This window comes from Puma concolor, chromosome E1 (assembly GCF_028749965.1).
Source record: "Puma concolor isolate L17-30 chromosome E1, mPumCon1.1.hap2, whole genome shotgun sequence".
Classification (NCBI taxonomy): Eukaryota; Metazoa; Chordata; class Mammalia; order Carnivora; family Felidae; genus Puma; species Puma concolor.
In genome coordinates, this window is record NC_141680.1 from 58,021,239 (window position 1) to 58,041,332 (window position 20,094).

A 20,094-nucleotide genomic window follows, 5' to 3' on the forward strand; every position below is an offset into this window, starting at 1 on the left:
ACAACAGCAGGCACTGATGCTGGAGAATGAAGGGAGCCCTACAGGGATGCTCTCTAGGAAAGCAGGCAGAACAGCAGAATGGAGAAGCAGCAGCAAAGAACTTCAAGACTTCTCTAGAACCCATCTCCAGAATCACAGATCCAATCCCAGGTCAGCCACCAAACAGGTGTGTCACGTACGTACATCCTTGTGTCCTCATACATGAATCGTTTTTTAATGAAAAAGCACAGCAAATCCTACTTCACTCACCCTCAAGGCCACAATGCGTTTGAGTTAGAAAATGCTGGAAGCACACCACCCAGCCCAATTCAGGGGGAAGATCCAGAGCCCATAAAACCGAAACACGGCATTCTCTAGACTGAAAACATCCTCTACAAATGTGACATGACTACCCAAGGTTATGAGCTAGTGAATCTCACATTGATTTTCAGATCCCAAACTGTTCCTTGAGAGTTTACATGGATAGGCTGGACCATGATACTGCATGACAGTATAAGAAGAGAACAGATAGAGTATAAAAGCCACCTCTGAACTCTAGATTTCTAACAAAAGGTAAAGAGCAGAAGGCATTTTAATGACTTAAAAGAGAAAATAGAAACATGAACCCAACTCCAAAATGCTGAACACAAGAAAAGGTAGATGGACCAGCAGAGTGGCAGTTAGTCTATACTATACAACAAAGTTCTGTAAAGAAATTTTTTTTAATTAAAAAAATTAAAAAAAATGTTTTTTAAAGTTTATTTTTTCTTTAAGTGATCTCTATATCCAATGTGGGGTTTTAACTCGTAACTGCAAGATCAAAAGTCACGTGCTCTTTTAAACAAAAAAAATTTTTTTTTAACATTTTTGAGACAGAGAGAGACAGAGCATGAACGGGGGAGGATCAGAGAGAGAGGGAGACACAGAATCTGAAACAGGCTCCAGGCTCTCAGCTGTCAGCACAGAGCCCGATGCGGGGCTCGAACTCACGGAACGTGAGATCATGATCTGAGCTGAAGTCGGACGCCCAACCGACTGAGCCACCCAGGCGCCCCAAGAAAGCTGGTAAAATTCTTTACAAAATGATTTATTCAAGGGGTGCCTGGGTGGCTCAGTCGGTTGAACGTCCGACTCTTGATTTCAGCTCAGGTCATGATTCCAGGGTTGTACGACTGAACCCCGTGTTAAGGCTCTGTGCTGAACACGGAGCCTGCTTTAAGATATTCTCATTCTTATTCCCTCTGTCTCCTCTCTCACTCCCTCTGCTGCTCTCTCGCACTCCTTCTCTAAAAATAAAATAAATCTTGAAAAAAAAAAAAAAAAGATTCTCTCTCTGCCCCCTCCCCTGCTCGTGCATGCTCTCTCTAAAAAATAAAAATAAAAACCACAACCAAAACACCAAATGATTTATTCAAGATGCTGAACGATGCTGTACTCATTATCAAATTAGAACTTAGACTGCTAAGAGTGCATGATGTGTAGGTACAGATGGTCCCTGACCTATAATGGTTCGACTTATAAATTTTTGGCATTATCATGGTGTGAAAGTGACACATTCAGGAAAAAACTGTACTTCAAATTTTGAATTGTGATAGTTTCTTGGGCTAGCAATACATGGTCCTATTCTCTTTTGTGATGTGCAGCAGCTGAAGCTCCCAGTCAGCCATGCAATCCTGAGGGTCACTAATTAATGCACTGACAGCCATTCTGTACCCATTCGGCCACTCTGGTTTTCAAGTTTTGTTTTTGTTTTTACTTAAGTAATCTCTACACCCCACGTGTGACTCGAACTCAACAACCCTGAGATCAAGAGTAGCACGTTCTTCTGAATGAGCCAGCCAGACACACCCAGCCATTGTTTCTTTCAGTACAGTTTGCAATAAATGATGTAAACGATCTGCACTTTATTATGGAAATAGGCTTTGTGTTACATGATTTTGCCCAAGTAGAGGTTAGTGTTTCCAGAACAATGAAAGTAGTCTGGATGAAGCTATGATGTTTTCGTAGGTGAGGGGTATATTAAAGGCATTTCTGATTTGTGATAATTTTAAGTTGAGGAAGACGGGACTGACATTCCAAAGTAAGACCCAACTTTAGACAGGTCAGCTACCCAACAAACAGCCAAGCTGCATCAGCAACAGCTCTAAGCAAATTCACTCCTGAACAGAAGTTACAACCTGAGGCGTTCTACAGTCCTGGTGCTGATCTGTGACGCTCGCCAGCCTCTGGCCCTAGGTGTCAGATAGTTTCAGCGGGCAGGCTAAGAGGGCAAATCCCGCAAGAGTTAATGAATGTGAATAGCTCTAAAAAACCAGCTACTGGTAAATCGCAGCAGTTTCAGCAATGAAAACTTTTGATTACTGTTTTCCCTTTTAAACCAATCATTAAGTTTTATTAAATACTGCAACGTTACAAACCAATACATGTAAAATACATTCATAATTTTGAAATCTGCATTTTAAAGACAATGAACTGTGGCTAGCAGTTGCTAGACCGTCACACAGCCCATACTGAGGATAAGTGTTCCCAAGGTGCTCCCTGCCATGATAGCGCTGGCATCCCTGAACAGTGAGGTCACTCTCTACCAGTGTCACCCAAGATGCGGTGACCTCGGATGGAAGCCCATAACGTGCCGGTGTCACAGAAGATTCAACAGCATAAGGGTGAAGGAGTGATTTCAGAAGTTGCTTAAGGGAGCGTCTGGGTGCCTCAGTGGGTTAAATGTCCAACTGACTCTTGATTTCAGCTCAGGTCATGATCTCACAGTTCATGAGATCAAGCCCCATATGGGGCTCTGCGCTGACAGTGTGGAGCCTGCCTGGGATTCTCTCTCTCCCGCCCTCTCTGCCCTTACCCTGCTCACATGTGCACTCTCTCTTACTCAAAATAAACACTAAAAAAAAAAAAAAAAAAAAAAAAAAAAGGCAGTATTCTGTTATCTACCAAAAAGAAGAGCTTATAGAAAAATGTGGCCCAGTAATTACCTAATTAATAATAACAGTAACATCAGTAATAAACCTGTAGGCCTATGAATAAGAGTTTTTCAAAATGTCTTTAAAATTCCTGAAATGATGCATTCTCTACCTTAAAGATTTCTTGGAAAAAGAGGAGAATCAGGCTGACAAGGAGGGGGCTCTGGCCCATTTGGGCATCAAAACAGAATAAGGTAATCTGCCAGAAAAGGACCAGTTTTAATTTGTGACCAATAACCTCGCAGAAGAGGATAACTATGTTACACACCAGTTCATATAGGTGCACATTCTTATCACCTTTACTAAGGACAACCCCCCTGAAGAATGCTCCTCCCTAACAAAAGAATTTATGGGACAACTCTCAGACTTGGCAGCAATTTAGAACTACGGTTTTTTCTGCAAAACAAAATTATTACTTGGTGTTTAGTATGATTTTCTCCCCAGGAAGGCAGGGAAATATGGAATTGATGCACTTAGATTATTTTTAATGTATGTGAATAGTTAAAATTTTTGGTTTTCTGGAACATTCTATCACCTTGAATATCACTTTACCAGAAAGTCAAAATGTTGCTGTGCATGCCTCTAAACTTCTCTACTCTAGAACTTAGAAGACTGGTTTCGCTGGAGGCACAGCTCAGGAGAAACAGTGTATCTGCCAGCCTGGGCCACCCTGGGAGGCACGGACCAGGTCTTCCCACCCAGCGGCTTCACTGGTACCTCAGCACGACACGCAAGCCTGCAGCTGGGATGATGGAACACATATTTACAAATTAAGTTTTATTCACACATCTAAATGCTTAAAACAGCAAAGGACACAAAACAACTGAAGTGAGTCCACAGTGGAGCAGACAAGGGGACCAGAACCATATGGGGAGGAGTCTGCACCTGTAAAGACTGGGTTTAACTTCCTAAGGATTTACATGAACACTCACATCCTTCGCTAGCAATTTAAAAAGCCTGATCAGAGTTCTGAGAATGAGGAAGCGCCCCTCTCACCATTCGCCACGATGGAAGGCAAGCGCATTCACTCGTTCCCTCTTAAAGAAAATAGATGGTGGAGTTCAACAACCAAATCTTCAATCAGTCTTGAACATTCCAAGGAATATTTTCAGCTTTTACCTCACAGCTGCAGGTTCTATTAACTCTCATAATCCCTCAGATTATGACTCTGTAGCCACACAAAACACTCTAGTTTAACAGAAGCAAACTGATCAAGAGAGGAGATTACAAAAGGAGGAAGTGACAAGTTTCAGTGACTTTTCTTCTTCTTTTTCTTCTTTTTTTGGCAAAAAGACTGAAAATAATGTCAGAACCAAATCAGAAAGACACCTAAAAGATGAGGAATGATGTGAGGTTTAGACAGGACACCTAAAACCATTCCAGTCCATGGAAGGGGACATATCAGGGGCTTTCGAGGTGTCATTAATGTTCCGTTTCTTGACTGTATGCTGGCTACCTGAGTATGTTTGGTTTGTGAGAATTCACTCAACTGGGTACTTAGGATACATGAACTTTTCTATATGCATAACATACTTCAACTAAAAGAAATACTCGGTGTCTGACTGGCTCACTCAGTACAGCATGGGAGACTCTTGACACTGGGGTCATCGGATTGAGCCCCATGTGGTGGGTAGAGTTCACTTAATTAAGAAAAAATAGTTAGAAATCTTTCAGTCAAGAGAACAGGGTCCTATTCTGGTCCAATTCACACATCAGAAAATCACACCAGGGCTTCCTCATACACTTTGGCCACAAACTTCTCACCCCCCAAATACACAGGGAAGCAGAAAACAACACAGCGAGACTCCAGAAACTCCCACAATCGTAGCTTACTATCACTACTCTATGAAAAAATTTTCTCAGAAATACAGCTTTCTTCACCATGTGGTCCTACGTTTCTCCATTATGTGATTTTGATACTATTCATTGCTGCCCTCACCCCCAATCGGACACCATTCTTAAAGCAATGCAAATTTCCATTTATACCAAGTCAAAGCTTTCCAAGTGGAAGGAGGAGGTGGAGAGATGGGGAGGGAGGGCAAAGGGAAAGGGAGGTCAGGTCAAAAATTTCAGTCTCAGGCCTCTTAGGATCCACCTGATCTGGATTCAAGGGGCTGAACACATGAGTTCAAATTCCAGTCTCACCAGTGAACTATGTGGTCTTGGGCAAATGACCTGTTCTCTAATTTTGGTTTCCCCACCTATAAAGTGGTGGTAATACCTACACCTCCCGGGGTTACTGAGGTGATTCATGAGAAAACGTGATAAACAGTGTAGCAATCAGTACAGAGCTACATTTCAGCTGTCTTAGTGGACAAATTTCACAACAGTTAACTCTGCCTTACACATGAGCAGCATCAGATCATAGAAAATGTGGCAATCCTGGGGGGACTGAATTTTATCTCTACTAAATTTCATGTAATGCTGTTCGTGGGCACCAGCAGGACACATATTAACAGAGCGCAGGGATTCTTGTTTTATTCTGAAAACACACAAATACAAGACTCTGGGCTTACTTCAAAAAAGATTTTAAATGCGGAGTTCAAGGGTTACAATAACAGCTAATTCTTTTCCCCCATCTCTTCTATACCAATATTGGAAGACAAGAACTGTACTCAACTTTCTATACAAATTATGGAAAAAGGTATCTTTTAGGAAAATGATAGATAAGTATTTTGTTTATAGACTGCTAGTTTAGATTGTAATTTGAAATATGGGGCTATTCTCCTGCCTGAACATATTCAGTTTTTTGTAAACAAACAACAAAAAACATGATTTTTAAAGAATAGGTATGTAGTGCAGTTATGGAACAGTAGGCCAATCCAGAGTTTTATCAATTCACAGAGCAACTTGTGTAAGAGCACTTGTGCATGAACGATAGGAGCAATTGCATATTTAGACTCTTACACATAAGGCCCCCAAAATACCACTTCAATATGATCCCTGCATCATGGAAATTCAACAAAAGCCAGTGAGTTTCCTCTGCTCTTCAAAGGTCAATCAATGCTACAGGAACAATACTAAAAAACTGCCATGATGTGAAGACAGATTTCAAGAATCTGGTCATCATATTAACCTGAAGTTCTTAGAAAAGGGAGAACACACACACGCACGATGCACATACACGCTTTTAAAAGGCTTGAACCCCTAAAAAATTTGACAGGGTCCTGGCTAGGGTAACTGCATTGGGACAGCCACTTAAAAATCAGTTGTGTTCAGGGGCTCCTGGGTGGCTCAGTCGGTTAAGTGTCCAACTTTGGCTCAGGTCACGATCTCATGGTTCATGGGTTTGAGCCCCGTGTGGGGCTCTGTGCTGACAGCTCAGAGCCTGCACCCTGCTTCAGGTTCTGTCTCTGGCTCTCTCTGCCCCTCCCCCTCTTGTGCTCTGTCTCTAAAATAAACGTTAAAAAAGAATTTTCTTTTTAAATCAGTTGTCTTCAGCTGTCTGTTGAGTATTTTATTGGAAACTCCTAGAATGCTCTTCAACTTTAGACTCCCTTTGCATGGATTATGGATTCGGTCTCAGACTTGCACTGATTCACTGCTAACACTTGAGATAAGTGCTTTGCAATCACCGCTCCGTCTGTTACGGGTTTTGTCAATGTGAAAAACATCTCAGTTAGGCTGGCTGCTCTACTGTGTGCCAAATCACGAAAAACACCCACACTGTAGATAAGCTATTCAGCTTTTAATGATGAGATGACCAACTTAAAGGCAGTTTAATAATTAAGGTTCCTGGTCCCACAGAAACCTTCAATTGTTTACCCAAGCACACGGAGAGCAACAGTTCTCCAAGTTCAGCCACCAGGTCAGTCTCCAGGCTGAAGGCCTACAGCTCCTTCAACACTTGCCGGGGAACCTATGGCCCAGTCAAGACACTTGACAGGCAGTCGGCCTTTAGAGACCAGAAAGTTGAGAAAAACGAAATGCATTTATGAAGTTTTGTGTGTAAACGTCAAACTATACCGTTTTATTTATTAAATGGTTGAAAGAGGGGTCCCTGTCTGCCTCAGTCAGCAGAGTCTGCAACTCTGGATCTCAGGGTCATGAGTTCAAGCCCTACATGGGGCATAGAGCTTACTTAAAAATAAATAAATAAATAAACAAACAAATAAATAAATAAATGGTTGAAAGAAAGCCTATTCAGGGGCACCTGGGTGTCTCAGTGAAGCATCTGACGTCCGTCGGGTCAGGTCATGATCTCACATTTTGTGAGTTCGAGCCCAGTGTCGGGTTTGCTGCTGTCAGTGCAGAGCCTGCTTCAAATCCTCTATCCCCCTTTCTCTCTGCCCCCCTCCGACTCTAGTGTGCGCGCTCTCTCTCTCCCTCTCTCTCAAAAATAAACATTAAAAAAAAGGCCTATTCATTAAAAAAAGTATTCACATAAAGATACCAAGAGAAGAGGTATTTTACCTTATGGTGAGGACCTCTCTCAGCAAAAGTATAACATTTGTGCCAAGAAAAGCTTTTTTTAGTTCTCTTTGAGAAGGGTATTTCTAGAAGATTCATTTCTTTGGGGATCCAGGAGTCTGAAATCTTTGACTTTTTTATGTTATTTTCTTTTAAGAGAGGATTGCATTTATCAAAGTAAAGAAATCCAATGGGCATTTGTTAGTTGAGCCTACCGTCTGACCACTAGGGACATGTGGTGAAAGGGGCTCCGTTTTGCCCTTTAAACAATTGAGAGAGAAAGAGGAAGGGAGGGAAGGAGGAAAAAAACACTCAAACTCCCAAATTTTCCATTGGTAAAAATCATTCATCGCTTTTACACTGCCATTTGAATATGAACCAGTTGTACCCCAGAAATAGTATCTTCTTCCCTGTTGCTCAAGCTCGATTTCTGTACCCTCTCTAAACAGCTGCTACCAACGGAGATCAGTTTGAAAGGGGAACAGTGGTGAATCAGGAGGCTGAGGCGTACCAAATGCCCAAGCATTAAAGCTGCCTTAGTTTGACCTCAATGTATTGAATGCTCCAAATCAGTTGAAACACCACTGTTTTTCTCTTTAAAAAGTACTGAGTAGCCTTCCACAGATTCAAGTTATCCTTAGTTTGGCATTCCAGTTTTCATAACTTGGCCATCACCCACTTAACTGCCTTCCTACCCACTTAGTTCTCTAAATGAACCCTTCAGTTCAGTCAAGCAAGTCAACTCATCAACCTCTAAACACACCGTACTTCCCTTTGGTTAGACTGTTCTCTTCCTTATCTATTTGATAAGCTCTAAAGATTCAGTTCAGAGCTTACAACCACCTTGGTCAACTTTTCTCTGTTTTACTTTTATAGTAGTCCATGGAGGATCATGCTCAACAGTAACATAATCGCTTATAACATCTTATCTACCACTATACTTTGTACTGTGTGCGGGTGTGCTTTGGCCCTCTCCTAAAATAAACTGCAAATACCCTGGAGCTGGCTCTGTGCCCAATTCTCCATCTGTGGTCCTCATAGTGCTTAGAATGGTGTCTAGCATATTTTGAGGAACTGACTTGTATATGGGGGCTGTGTTATAAGTAACGTATACCATAACCCAGAGCTAGCTGGTCTAAGGAGCAGCACAGATGATACACCACCGTCAAATTCCTTGATGAAAAACAACAGCCTCTTAAACAGACCCTAGTAAGAAGTCTGACCATCACAAGTTTGTTTCCCCAAGGAGGGAGAGGCAAAGTAAAGCAAGTAATAGAATCATCAGGCAGTCAGTCTTGCTGTCCTACTTGGGCACCACTGCCCAAAGACTTCCATGTGAAGATCTCAAAGGGGGTATGCTAAATCCTTTCCACAGGACTATCTGCTGTTACTTTCCCCAAGATAAAAAGATATAAGGCGGGTATATGGGAATGGGTGGGTAGGGAGGAGAAATTTCAGTATGGAATGGAGAAAAGGAGTGATGACTGGATGGAACAGGGATAGAGGAAGTGTAGCTGCTACACTGTCCAGACTAATACCTTTCAGCAAGGGAGCACTTCCTGAAATGCTGACATGCCTGCTTCAGTCTGCATGTCTGACTTGTGACAGACTTTTGCAGGGTATTGTTTTATAGCTACAACCCTTCCAGAAAAATTTTTACACAAGACAGTCCAGAAGACCTCGGACTTAACTATTCTTCCGCTGAATGGCAGCTAGATTGATGTGGAGAGAAAAATGATTAGACACACACACACACACACACTGATTATATTAAGAGTTCATGCATTTTTTTAAATGTTAAGACTTCCTTTATGTTTATATATATAGGAAAATGAACAACCAAGAAGGCTAACCAAATTATATTTCTCTTTCTCTGAGCAACAGTTAAGTACTCAAAAAACAAATCAGACACTTTCTTCAACCCCTTAAGGTTCAGTTGTCATTAAAAGCTGCTTGTGACATTTCAACAAAACAGGAAGGTAGTTCACACTTTACGTGCTATTACTCCACCCAGATAAACCTGGAGGCAGTGAAACCTAAGTGCACAGGCAATACCCCAAAATAAACTCTTTCTACCAAAAGGGTACCAAGAGTTTCCACTCAAAATAATTGTCTTTTGTGTTCTGTGATTCATGGAAGTTGTATTACATTGGTGTAGCTGACTGCTCAACAGAAAAGTAAAATGTTCTCAGAACGTCAGAATTTCAACGGCAGGGTGTTGGGAGACATGGGGGAGGGAGAGGGACAGCGATAGATACCAGAGAGTTTCAAGAGAGAAAATTTTGCGCATTTGAAAAGTTCAGCAATGATGGTCTGCTCTAGGCAGGTACAATGCACAAGAGTGCCAGGCCATGAGCTAGGGGAGCGAAGGAGACAGTGCATACCCCTCCCCAGGAGCTCGGAGTTTGGTAACTGCTAGTGCAACACAGGGAGACAGGCGCCGGGAGAGGAAGTAGTAAGGGGTACTACCTACAGCAAGGACCAACTCAACAGAAAATACGAGTTCCCAACACTGAAGAGAAAGACCCAAGTCCAGTTTAGAAGACACAGGAAAACTTCCTGGATCGAGTGTGAACTAGGTTATACTCTCTGCATCTTTAGTTCTCCTCAGCCCATGCAGAACTGTGAGTGGAAGGAACACACTTCCCAACTTGCTGTCAAACAAACGGGGGATGGATTATTCTCTTGGCCACACTTGGCTGCCATTAACTAAAAATGACAGGTTAAGTTTCCTTAAGTTGAAAGTAAAACCTTACTGGCCGTACCAGAACTTCCCAACCGGAAATAACCAAAATAATCTCTAACTATAGCTAATTATTTAACAATAATATATTTGTAAAAGATACTGTCTTGGGTCACCTGGGTGGCTCAGTCGGTTAAGCATCCGGCTCTTGACTTTGGCTCAGGTCATGATCTCATGTGATGAGCTGTGCTGAGAGCAGAGCCCCCTCTCTCTCTCCACCCCTCCCCAGTGCACATGCACCCCCCTCCCCCAAATAAAAAACAATAACAACAACAAGAAAGATACTGTCTTTTCCATATTGTTTACTGACAACAGAACGTTTTCAATTTTAGGTCAATTTCTACAACCCTCCCCTCAAAGAACCAAACAAAATAAAAAACAAAGCCAGCCAAGCCAGAGCAGCAGGAGTTACTGTTTTCTGAGGATGAGCAAACCTGCGCCCATTCACCAATTCCAGTGTCTAAGACGTACTCGCTCCTCACTGCTTCAGTGTCATAAACACAACAGGGACAGGCGCTACCAAGAAATTCCCCTGCCTCCAAAAAACTAATGACAATAGAGTTTATTAAATTTCAATTAAGGCTTAACTGATTCAAGATGTGAACTAAGATCTATTGATTTACATTGTTACCTGAGAGCTACCTCAGAAAATGTAACTGAAAGAAAAACAAAACACAAAAACACCAAAACCAATAGTCACTGAGCTACTTACCGACAGCCACATAAGGATCTAGGCCTCTTAAAAACTCAAGGCCAGGGGTCCTTACACCTAGCATGTTAACATTCTGAGCTAAAAAAGCCAGTTGCAAATGCATTTCCACTTCCAAAGCAGTGAATCTGGCTCTAAATCAGACCAGTGTGTAACACAAAACAGACACAGAGGTACTGGATAGAGTGGGGAGTCCCTACTCCCTACTCCCATGGTGGAGGTGAGTGCAGGAAGTCAGCCAGGTAATTACAATACTAAGGTGAAAATGTGGATTACTGCTAAGTATAATCTGAGGGAGGAAACAAACACAGGAACTATCTAGTCTGCCATTAGGGGAGGTGATCAGAGTGGCATTTGGGGGGAGAGCCAAAGGGTCTTTTTGCAGATGCTGTGGGCAGAGCTACTGTGTGCAAATCAGGGAATGAGAAGTGGTAGCTAGGGATGACAATAAGGTACTGAAAAGTGACACTTTGCTGGCTGCATTGTGCAGGAAAGACAGGTGGCAAGACAGGTGATGACACTATAGTTGTGGGGACCCATGACACAGGCAGGGGCAGGGCAGTAGAGGGAAGAAGTCATATTCAAGACATTTTTTGGAGGTGGAATCAAAAGGGCTTGGTAATGAAACTTGTCCTTTTAATGTTTATTTTTAAGACAGAGAGAGGGAGGGAGGGAGGAGGGGGGGAGGGAGGAGGGAGGGAGGCAAGGAGGAAAAGGAGGGGGGGAGAGAACATGAACGAGCAGGGGAGGAGCAGAGAGAAAGGAAGACAGAATCCTAAGCAGGCTCCAGGCTCTGAGCTGTCAGCACAGAGCCCGACACAGGGATCCAACTCACAAATTGTGAGATCACGACCTGAACTGAAGTTGGTCGCTTAACTGACTGAGCCACCCAGGTTCCACAAAAGCCTTGGTATTTAGATGTGGTTCAGTGGTGTCTCGGCCACTGATTTTTTTCTGAAAAGCATTTTAGAAAAACACCTATGTGGAACTGCTGGGCAAATTTCTTTTAAAGACACCATGAGTAAAAATAATAATTTTATTTTCTCTTTAAGTTTTTATTTATTTTGAGAGACAGAGAAAGTGCAAGTCGGGGAGAGGGAGAGAGAGGGGGAGAATCTCAAACAGGCTCAGCACTGTTTTCAAGAGCCCGATGCGGGGCTCGAACTCATTAACTTTAAGATCATGACCTGAGCCAAAATCAAGAGTCAGTCGCTTAACTGACTGAGCACCCAGGTGCCCAAGAATAATTTTAAAAGGTAGATGGTACCCCTGTACTGGTACCTTCCACCTGCCTCTCCAGATCCAGCTGACACCCTTCTCTGTCTTATCGTCCCTGGACCTGTGTGGACCCCATCAACAGGCTCCTCTACAGGCTCTCACGCTCTCAGTGGTCTCTTGCAATCTGGGGGTTTCTGTGGACAATCTTGAACCCTCAACTGTGGTCTTAGCCCCTCTGACACAATCTTTTTCTCCCCCAGGTAACTGGTTGGTAACTTCCCTCACTTCCTTTGCCCCACTCTCTGCAGGCCTCTGATGGCAACCCGGTTCCTTGCTCTGACATGGCACCATCCCCTGTGGTTCCCAGAGAAGCCCTGTCTACACCTTGTAAACAGTCTCATTATTAAAGTCTCCTCAAGAGGCGCCTGGGTGGCTCGGCTGAGTGTCCAACTCGATTTTGGCTCATGTCATGATCCCAGGGTTGTGGGATCGAGCCCCCACGTCGGGCTCTGTGCTGAGTGTGGAGCCTGCTTGGGATTTTCTCTCTCTCACTCTGTCTCTCTCCCTGCTTGTGAACTAAAATTAATAATAAATGAAGTGTCCTCCAGTTAGCTGGATTAAGGGTGTCATGTGTTTCCTCCCAGGATTGTGATTGAAATTACTCTCAAGATCAGTTGTATGTATCCTTTGGAACTCATTAAAAAGATATTTTGTTATACAGAGTGATATTTGTTGTGTGGCAATGAGAATACAAGTATCCAATTTCTACCAACTAACCTGGGAGTAGAAAATTATAAAAGAGCCTTGCTTTATGAGGACCTTATTCTTAAGCAGCCAAATGATTGTTCTATTTACTATTCAAATAGTTCTTGGGAACTTTTGAGAAAGAGGGTGAAGGTATGAAAATCCAGAGCCTGTTACCTGGTCATTACTAGATGGTCATAATAATTGACAGTAGCTGTCCACTTTGAATTGCACTTTAGTGAATGTTTATGTGTCCTAATTATACTGAAAGCATTATGCTAGGAAGCTAAAATGGGAATTAAAAAGAAAAAAAAAAAAAAGACAGACATGGTCCTTGCCCTCAGAAGCAATTATGAACTAAGGGAGCTGTATATGTAAATAATGAGGGAGTAAGTAAAATGTGGGACAAGGGAAATTGCTGAGTTTGAATTGAATATGGAACCCACAGCTATCGGTTTCCAAATCAGTCGCATGGCTGATGTATAAAATTCAGTTCCTGTCTGGGAACTATAAAAAGGACAACTTCAAAGAGTCCAGGAATAGAGCAAGAACCTAAAGGTACAGCAACTCAGTATGTCAGAGGATATGGTAAACAAACGAATCTCCCCTCTTATATTCAGAAGAAGGGGCCACTGTTATCTTATCACGTTTTGCCTGTGACCCTCTGCCAGGTTACGAGTTATCCTCCAGTGATGAAGCGGTCACGTGTCTAAACGACAAACGGTAATTACAGACACCGGATAGCTGGATGTGGCTCCATCAGGCAGAGTCACCTCTTACAGGTAACCACTCTGGCGGTGCGCTACTCCACTGCAGGGAAACTACTGCGTAGCAGGCAAGTCGAGCTGTGCTCTCCGCTGCTGCCTCCACTTGGCGAAAGGGCCAAAGAGTCCTAAAGCCCAGAAATCTTCAAGGACTTCAAGGATTTCATGCAGGCGTGCCTGGGATAACCAGATCAAGTGGCTCACTCCAAGTCTTCTGTTTCTGTCACTCATTTGACAGACCACCCTTTATCTCCCCTCCCTGTGGATGATCATGTTGGCAAAGATGAAAAAGTTACTGGTTGGAGTAGGAAAAAAGGTGTTATGGTTTTATGAAAAGGAACCTGGCCGTACGTATCAAAGATCTGAATTTTCATACCTAGTAACCCAGTAATACCATTCTTAGGGTCCTGTCCTAATAAAATAATCAGGGAGCAGACAAGTATGCAGCGAGTGCCCACTTTGAGTCAGACGCTGTGCCAGGGACACAACAAAGAACTGATCCTTACTTGCGAGGAACAGACCGTGGGGAAGGCAAGGGAATCATAACTTTAGGTAGGATAAATTACATGATGAAAAGTCTAGGGCACTTTGTAGGAGAGCACATCTCAGGGAGAAACGATCTAATCCTGCGCAGAGATGAGTGTCAAGGAAAGCTCCTGTGGGCAGTAACACTTCAACCGAGACCTAAGCATGAGGAGGTCTTAGCTAGGCTGGGGGTGGGGTGAAGACACAGGGAAGAGCGAGGAAGGGATATTCTGAGCAGAGGGAAGAGTATGAGTGGAGGTTCCTGGGGGTTAGCCTAGAATTCGGACACTGAATCCCAGGGAGGATGTCCAAAGCAGAGGTGCTGGAGGTCACGGAGAGAGACCTGGGCAGGCCTTCAGAGAGAACGACGCTGGCTTTTGTGGGGACAAAACTGGCAGCAGGAAGAAGCTACTGCAGCAAGCCAGGCAGGAGGAGATGGAAATTTAGAGTAGGGTAGGGGGATTTTGACGGTTTTGAAAAGCTCTAAATATTTGAAAGTCCATACACATTATTTTAAGAATGTACTTCTCCACGCGCAAAATCCCCATTTGCAGGGATAGGGAACATAGTACAGTATAAGGTGTGATAGAAAACTTGGCGTCCTATCATGGGCTTCTCAGGGTGACCTTATTTATTTATTTATTTATTTATTTTATTTTTAACGTTTATTTATTTTTCAGACAGAGAGAGACAGAGTATGAACGGGGGAGAGTCAGAGAGAGAGGGAGACACAGAATCTGAAGCAGGCTCCAGACTCTGAGCTGTCAGCACAGAGCCCGACGCGGGGCTCGAACTCACTGGCCGTGAGATCATGACCTGAGCGGAAGTCGGACACTTACTGACCAAGCCACCCAGGCGCCCCAGGGTGACCTAATTTAAAAGCTAAAGTATTTTCCACCATAAATTAAAAAAAAAAAAAAAAAGAAAATCTATAAAACGGTAAAAGGGATAATCCCTCAGTTCTTTGAGAACATTGGTCATATTTTAATTGCTATACAATTAAAAATAGACAAAACTGACATTACTTTTTCAGACAACCAATTCAAACAGGTATAACGTGAAGACAAACTTTAGAATCTATGAAAATGCTCCATTTTAACGAGTACACCCTGACCCACGCTTAGTCACTTACTTACTAAGCTTTCTCTAACTTCCAGAAGTGACATTACAAGTCTTAAAAGACCTCAAATTGGACACTTTCATGAAGAAAACGGACACGACAGCCCAGGATGGGACAACTTTCTCTAAGCACCTCTAATGCAACTGAAGACAAACGACCGCCGTTAACAGACAGGCTAAACTGACTACCCCTCCTTTTGCTGATGGAGCACAGGCCTCCCTCTCTAGTAATTAACGAGCTCTGTGGCCTCTTTCAGGCACCTGCACCGCCAGAAAGAGCAGGCTGGCAGGGAGGGCTGGGGGGCGGTGCCACTGGGGAACGACCAAGCTGCTGCTGGGGACCATCAGAGATGACAAGCCCAGCCTTGCTCTCCTGTTAGTTTTCTTTCTCTAAGCACCTACACACTGTTCTGTGTGGAAAATCATCATTTTCGTCCCACGGAAATGTCACAACCTGCAGAGAATACAGGGACTGAGGACTAAATAATAGGATGTATTAATGCGAACGATAGCTTTGTCAGACCCTCAATCCCAGACTACAAGAACAACTTCCTGCTTATATGTGGCATTTAAAGCGGGAAACTTGTGTGCCTCCAACCCCCCTGATTCTGGCCTAGCCACAGAACCAACTGAGGGCAGAACTAATCCGTGCTGCCTGGAAATGCAAGAGGGAAGCAGCCATACGGGATTCCCTCCCTTGTCAACAATAACAAGTAGTTTCCCCCCAAATGACTTAACATATTGCCATCAACTCAGGTATGACTCCTGTTTGCAGCTGCAGGATGCTATGGTTAGGCCTTTGTAACCCGCCCCCCCCCCCCCCCCGCCGCCACTCCATGCAGTAAAAGGGTTTTAATGTCACAACTGGTTGCACACAACAGACCTGTAGCGATTAAGCTGTCAAATCTGAACTGACTAGAACCAAAATGCTATGTTCTACAGTTGAATTTTCATTGTCAAGGTCATAGTTTGCACCTCTGCGAGAAAAAGTTAAGCTAGTTAAAAAAAAAAAATTACAGTTCCTTTACTGGGTGGCCTTCTGCTTTTCCTAGAGTTCAAGTGGGCCTTAAAACAATTTTTTTTTTCTGGCTTCATTTCACTTTTAAGTTATTACAACTTTTCAAGAATGCTATAAAATATCTGGGATACCCACTCCCCTCTTCAACAGGCCTATCATTCTGGGGTTTTCCTCCAATACCTTTCTCAGCTGGATGTATCGATTTCTAGATTTCATGTCTTCCCCATTCTTGGTTTTAACTGTAGTGCGCTCTAAGTACTCTTACAAGAAAGGGTGCTTGGGAAGTAAACCTTTTGAGTCCTGGCATGCCTGAAAATGCCTTGATTCTATGCTTCTACCTGAAGCCCTGTCCGACTAGGCACAGAACTCCACAGAATTCTCGGCTGAACAGCACTTCCCCTCAGAACGTGAAGGACACTGTTTTTTGGTATTTGGAGCTGTTCATGCGGAGTTTATTTACTGGCAGTCTGATTATCAGTTCTTTATACAGACTTGTCTCTTCTAGATGCTCTTGGAACTTTTTCTTTTTCACTGCCACTTTGAAATTTCACAACAATGTATCCGAGTGTGGATCTGGTTTTTTTCAGCATGCTGGGTGCTTGGTGGGTAGGCCCTTCCATCTGAAAATTCACATCTATCAGCTACGAGAAGTTCCTTCTTTTTTTAAAAATTCGATCATGTCTTTCCTTCCTTTTGCACCATTCTCCTTCTGAATCTTTAACTGTGTGTCAGTTATCAGACCTTATGAAAACCCACAAGGGGGCTCTCATTACATTCACCCTTTCCCAGAGGACTCTCACCTCCTAAGTCTCAACAGTGAGTCCACCATCCTTCCCAGCAGATGACCTTCCTTCCTACTTCACTGACAAAACAGAAGCTAAAAGAAGACACCTTAATAAGCTCCTGCCACACCTATACAGTTATCTGTATCTATAGTCTTATCCTGGGGCGCTTGGTTGGCTCAGTCAGTTAAGCGTCCGACTTCAGGATCTGGTGGTTCGTGAGTTCGAGCCCCGTGTCGGGCTCTGGGCTAACAGCTCGGAGCCTGGAGCCTGCTTCAGATTCTGTGTCTCCCTGTCTGCCCCTCCGCTGCTTGCACTCTGTCTCTCGCATTGTCTCAAAAATAAACAAACATTATAGTCTTATCCTCTGCCTCCTATTATTCTTGCCCATGCCAGTACTTCTGTGCCACATCTCGTCTCTTCTGACCCTCCTCCGGGACGCTCATCCAGTAATATTCGTTTCTTTCTGTACCACCAATTTTTTTCTGTCTCTACTGGATCTCTGCTATCAGTAAATAAAAATGCCGTTATTTCTCCCCTCTTTGGGACTGGGGTAAAAAACAGATTTCTTTTGATTCGACTACCTCCTATCTTTCCTTCCCTTTACATCAAAACTCCCCGGAATAGTTGTCTCTATTCCCAATTTCTTTTCTCCTGTTCCCTCCCCCACCCCTAGCGTTAGATTTTCAAAGTTTTCTTTTTTTTTCTTAATTCTCAAGTTAGTTAACATACAGTGTAGTCTTGGCTTCAGGAGTAGAATCCAGTGATTCATCATTTAATGTATAGCACCCAGTGCTCATCCCATCAAGTGCCCTCCTTAAAGCTCATCACCCATTTTTCCTATCCCCACCCCCTCTTAAAAAAAAAAAAAATCACGTATTTATCTTGAGAGGGCGGAGGAGAGGCAAAGAGAGAGAGGGGGAGAGCTAGAATCCCAAGCAGGCTGTGCCGCACTATCAGTGCAGAGCCAGAGCCACGTGCGGGGCATGGGGCTTGATCCCACGAACTGTAGGATCATGACCTAAGGTGAGATCAAGAGTCGTACAGTTAACCGAATGAGCCACCCAGGCGTCCCTATTAAAGTTTTCAAACGTAGAACAAAGTTAAAATAATTTTACAAAGAACACACATTTACCTACCCACCTAATTTATATCATTAACAATATGTGTTTTACGGGGCGCCTGGGTGGCTCAGTCACCCAGGTTAAGTCACCCAGATGAAGCATCCAACTTCATCTCAAGTCATGATCTCACGGTTCGTGGATTCTAGCCCTGCGTCAGGCTCTGCTGACAGCTCAGAGCCTGGGTCCTGCTTCACATTCTGTCTCGCACTCTCTGTGCCTCTCCCCCACCTGCACTCCATCTCTGTCTCTCAAAAATGAATAAATGTTAAAAAAATTAAAAACAGTATGTGCTTTATCACATATTGATCCATCAATACATTCTTCCACTATCTATCCTGTTTTCTGATACATTTCAAAGTTGCAGACAGACATCAGTACACTTTCTCCTAAATACGTCCGCACACAATTACTGACTACATTTAAGTACCAGTTCGCAGTGTTTTCTTTTGGTGTAAAGTTTACATAATCACTGCCACTCCCTAGCAAGTTTCCTCATGCCCCTTTCCCCAGGCCCACCCTTCTCTCTGAACCCACTCCAAGCCTACATTTGCTCTCACTACTCCACTCTAACTATCCAGAGAGGTCACTGATGATCTCCTATTGCTGAATCCGAAGGTCAGTTCCCCATCCCTATCTGACCTGGGTTATGAGCAGCACATAACTGGGGTGACCACTTCCTTTACTTTGAGATACTTCCTTGGCCTTCAGGACGTGACACTTGCTAGGTTCTCTTTCTATCCAACTGGCCACTCTGGTTCAATCTCTTTTGCTAGCTTTTTTTCCTTTTCATTAACTTTTAAATGTTGCAGCCATCCCTAACCTACTTTCTGCTCTATCTGCACTCACTGCCTTAATTTTCTCATCCTGTCTCATGGCTTTTACATATCCCAAATCAGAACGTTCTCTTCACTTCTACTGCTAGCACTCTATCATTCCAACTGGCATTACCTCTGCTTGGTTATTACAGTGACTTCTTAACCGGTCCTGTTGACTTTTGTTCTGCCCCCTTTCAGAATGTTGTCAATTCTGCAAACCAGAGTAACATTGGTAAAATGTAAACCAGCTCAGTCAGTGGAGGAATCCAGGCAAACATGACAACTAAGGGTAATGTGGACCTGGAAGGGGCTCTGGGACACAAAAAGGACATTAGGAAAAAAAAAAAAAAAAAACTAAGGAAATCTAAATAAAGTGTGGACTTCAGTTAATAATGTGACAATATTCGTTCACTAATCGTAGAAAAAAAAATACACCATACTACCATAAGATATTAGTTCTAGAGGAGATTTGGTGTAAGGTGTACTTGAGCTTTTGTACAACTTTTTAGTAAATCTATAAAACGTGCTGAAAATAGTTTTGTTTTTTTTTTTGTTTTTGTTTTTTGTTTGTTTTTTTTTTTTTTTAAAGCTAGACTGCCATTCTGTTTAAGATACTTCAGTGGTTTCCCATTCCTCTAAGGTCCGGTCCTCCCTAGCTGTGTGTTCACATCTTAAGCTGAGACAATACAAAAGCCTCCTCTGGAAGTGGGTGAGGCTGGACAACATAAGCCTTTGCTTCAGAAGGAGTGAGCAGGGGTGTAGCTAGGACTCTTCGTTAGGAAGACTGGCTGAGTACCATTTCCAATGCACGAGAGTTTTTGGAGACAATTTAGCAAAAGCGGCATTGTCTGTTTTTCTCAATGACAGTTCTACCTTTGTTGATAAATCCTCTCATCACATTGTGACCTCCCTTTAAATTACAGATCCTGTTCACTGTTCTTTGTATCTTCTACTGAACACTGAACAAGCACTGAAAGGGAACGGGGAATGAGTGTGTCCACAGATGAACAAGGAAGAAGGGCTACCACACAGCTTAAATTGGGATTAAAAACCAGCAACACAGCAATGTAGGAGACACTTGGTCAAATATATTAGAGCTTCAAAATTCTCATCAAAATGTTGAATGTAAGGACTTTTCCCCTACCAATGTAGGTAAAATCTAATTTGGAATC

General features: G+C 43.1%; 1 protein-coding gene and 1 long non-coding RNA gene across 2 annotated transcripts in view; both read right to left on the reverse strand.

Annotated features, from left to right (window-relative positions):
- The window catches only part of GRB2 (growth factor receptor bound protein 2), a 74,325-nt gene that overhangs the window by 13,701 nt on the left and 40,530 nt on the right, over positions 1–20,094 (reverse strand). The gene's annotated exons all lie outside the window — the stretch shown is intronic.
- Positions 11,448–15,964, reverse strand: LOC147574531 (uncharacterized). The gene is made up of 2 exons (XR_015244299.1): positions 14,935–15,964; positions 11,448–14,690 (listed from the first exon to the last, which is right to left on the reverse strand). It is a non-coding gene; the product is annotated as an uncharacterized LOC147574531 (long non-coding RNA).